The sequence below is a fragment of the Palaemon carinicauda genome, chromosome 11 (genome assembly GCF_036898095.1).
Source record: "Palaemon carinicauda isolate YSFRI2023 chromosome 11, ASM3689809v2, whole genome shotgun sequence".
Classification (NCBI taxonomy): domain Eukaryota; kingdom Metazoa; phylum Arthropoda; class Malacostraca; order Decapoda; family Palaemonidae; genus Palaemon; species Palaemon carinicauda.
The window spans coordinates 147,058,318-147,061,516 of record NC_090735.1 but is presented as its reverse complement, the minus strand read 5'-3'; positions in this window follow the sequence as shown (position 1 = coordinate 147,061,516).

Sequence of the window (3,199 nt, the reverse complement as noted above, 5' to 3'; positions counted from 1 at the left end):
TATATATATATATATATATATATATATATATCCATATATACAGTATATATATATATATATATATATATATATATATGTATATATTTAAATAAATAAATATATATATATATATATATATATATATATATGTATATATACATATATGTATATATATATATATATATATATATATATATATATATATATATATATATATATATATATGTGTGTGTGTGTGTGTGTGTGTTATTGCCAGTCTAAATATGTACCTGCAACAGGTCAGGAACAGGTGCAAGCAGCAATCTATGTGACCGAAAAGCCCAGTGAAGATAATAAATCTCCCATTAGCTAATTTTTCTTAGATTTGCTTTACGTGGATAATATCGTTCCTAATGAATCTGAATCTTAGCCATCCATTATAAATCTTTAATTCAAAGCATTATCTATTCCAACAGCCAGAAACTTAGACATTCCTTATAAGGCTTCTTAGATATCTGAGGTGTTATTGGTATTATTGCAAAAAGCTTCACTTGTTTCGTTCTGTCATTACAGGAATTCATTCCTATTATTATTATTATTATTATTATTATTATTATTATTATTATTATTATTATTATTATTAATATTATTATTATTATTATTATTATTATTATTATTAAATGCTAAGCTACAACCCTTGTTCGAAAAGCAGGATGCTATAAGCCCAGGGGCTCCAACAGGGAAAATAGCCCAGTGAGGAATGGAAATAAGGAAAAAAATATTTCAAGAATAGTAACAATATTAAGATAAATATTTCCTATTTAAACTATAAAAGCTTTAACAAAACAAGCGGAAGAGAAACTAAATAGAAAAGTGTGCATGAGTGTACCCTCAAGCAAGAGAACTCTAACCCAAAGCAGTGTAAGACCATGGTACAGAGGCTATGGCACTACCCAAGATAAGAGTATAATGGTTTGATTTTGGAGTGTCCTTCTCCTAGAAGAGCTGCTTACCATAGCTAAAGAGTCTCTTCTACCCTTACCTAGAGGAAAGTAGCCACTGAACAGTTACAGTGCAGTATTTAACCCCTTGGGTGAAGAAAAATTGTTTGGCAATCTCAGTGTTGTCAGGTGTATGAGGACAGAGGAGAATCTGTAAAGAATGGGCCAGACTATTTGGTGTCTGTGTAGGCAAAGGGAAAGAACCGTAACCACAGAGAAGTGTCCTATGTAGTACTGTTTGGCCAGTCAAAGGACCCCATAACTCACCCTACCTGGATATCAGCAGGCGTTGGATCCTTATATTGCAAAAGAGATTGATCATCTTTCCCTGACAATGATTCAAACGAAAGATTTCCTCCAGGCTCTTCTTCAAGAATCAAATTCAATAAACGCCTTCGATAACTATGTGCTTGAGCGCGTATGTTGTGACCGGAATGTAAAAACTTCTTCAACGTTGCTTTATCTATCGTTATTATGTAAAATTTAAAACCCTAAATAGCTAAATTAATATATATAAAAGGATAATATTCAAGACTCATTCATTAAATATACATGATAAATTACTCACACACAATGTGTGTGCTCTAACATACACAAGCACCTACTTAAGCACACACACAGACATACACACATACATATATATATATACATATATATATATATATATATATATATATATATATATATATATATATAATATAAATGTATGTATATATATATATATATATATATATATATATATATATATATATATACATATATATAAATGTATGTATGTCTCTCTCTCTCTCTCTCTCTCTCTCTCTCTCTCTCTCTCTCTCTCTATATATATATATATATATATATATATATATATATATATATATATATATATATATATATATATATATATATATATATATATATATATATATATATATATATATGTGTGTGTGTGTGTGTGTGTGTGTGTGTGTGAATAAGATATTAAGCCATGTTTTGTAAAAGTGCGGTGGCTCCAAATAACAGCAGGCAGTGACTGCTACATTCATCTTTTCATTACTAAAACTGATTTATAATTGAGTCTTCTTCCCCGTTCTTGATTCTCGAAGCATCTAAATAGCATCATATAAAGGATGGCGAGGAATATCAGTTTTTTACGTCACATAAGGCAACCAGCTTCACTAATATCCATTGCAGATATTTACCGTCAGATAAATGCTAAAAAGAAAAGCTCTCAAATGCAGAGTACATACATACTAAGGGCAGACTAATATTTCATTTTACGTACTAATGTTGAAGATTTATTCTCTTCTCTTGTATAGTATTGTTGGTCCTGTGGTTCCGTTGAATAAGAATCTAGTCAACAGAATTTTAGGCATATCCCTTCTTGTGTGCTAAGGTACCGAGTTAAAGACAAACCATGGTTCAATGATGATTTAGACGTGCTTATTTGGAGAAGCAGGAGGCCTATCATCTTCGTAAGGGTAACACATCAGATTTGACTTGGAATAGCTATACTCCGCTAAGAACTTTACCTCAGAGCGTTTATGCCTCAACTGAAAAAGGAGTGCAATTTAACCATAGAAGAAATTCTCCCAGGTACAACCCAGGAATATAAGTGGTAGGCTACCCTCAAATCTGCACTATTTGGAGTAGATGCAACCGTTCCACATTTACTTAAACCAGATTGCTTTGTAATTCACTGTCCAAATGAAAAGGCAACACTTCTGGGTGATGGGTTTGACAGTAAGCAGAGTAATGAGAAACTCGATCTTCCTCATCCCTGTTTTTCTAAGACTAAACTAACTAGTTTACGTATTTTGATCGCATAAAGTTAAAGCTCTCTGGAAGGACCTTGATGCCTATAGATGTGTAGACACAAATTATATTTTTTCTTTGCTTTTTTTATAAAGACTGGAGATTTCTTATCTCCAAAGTTATCTGTCATTTTGTGCAAGTTAGCAAAAAGAGAAGCTTTTAGCAATTATTAGAGAATTGATAATGTTACTCCATTATGTACATGTGTTTGTGGTAGCTCAAGTCCAACTGATTATCAGCCAATTTCCATAACTCCCATATTATTTAAAGTTTTGAACGTCTTTTGGCAAAACGTTTAAATAGGTTTGCTGAAAGTAATCATCTGTTCCTAGTTTGCAATTTGGCTTTCGTAAAGGCCTTGGAGCATGTGATGCCCTTCTTACAATCTCCATTGCTGTACAGAAATTCCTTTGATTGTGATCAGGAAGTTCATACGGTCA